The following is a 310-nucleotide window of genomic DNA, read 5'->3' as shown; positions in this document are numbered from 1 at the left end:
CAGCACTGGGGAGGGGGGGGGGTGTCCCTGTGCCCCCAACACCGTTGCTGAGAGGGAGGGCTGTGCCTGGCCCCCACCTGCGGGGTCCTGCAGGGTCTGGGGAGGGGGGGCAGCAGCAGACCCCACGCAGGGCAGGGAGCAGGTTGGGCAGGGCCATGGCTGTTTGCACAGGGGGCTGCTCCCCGAGCTGGGAGGAGGGGGGTGCTTGGGAAGTGGGGGTTAACTTTACAATAAAACTGGTGAAAAGTGTGCAAAGTCCATTCTGTTTATTAGTACAAGGCAGCGGCTGGCCCACAACCCCTCCCCCGCC

Source organism: Aptenodytes forsteri, unplaced genomic scaffold (genome assembly GCF_000699145.1).
Source record: "Aptenodytes forsteri isolate BGI_AS27 unplaced genomic scaffold, ASM69914v1 Scaffold466, whole genome shotgun sequence".
Classification (NCBI taxonomy): Eukaryota; Metazoa; Chordata; class Aves; order Sphenisciformes; family Spheniscidae; genus Aptenodytes; species Aptenodytes forsteri.
Note: the sequence above shows the minus strand (reverse complement) of the source record.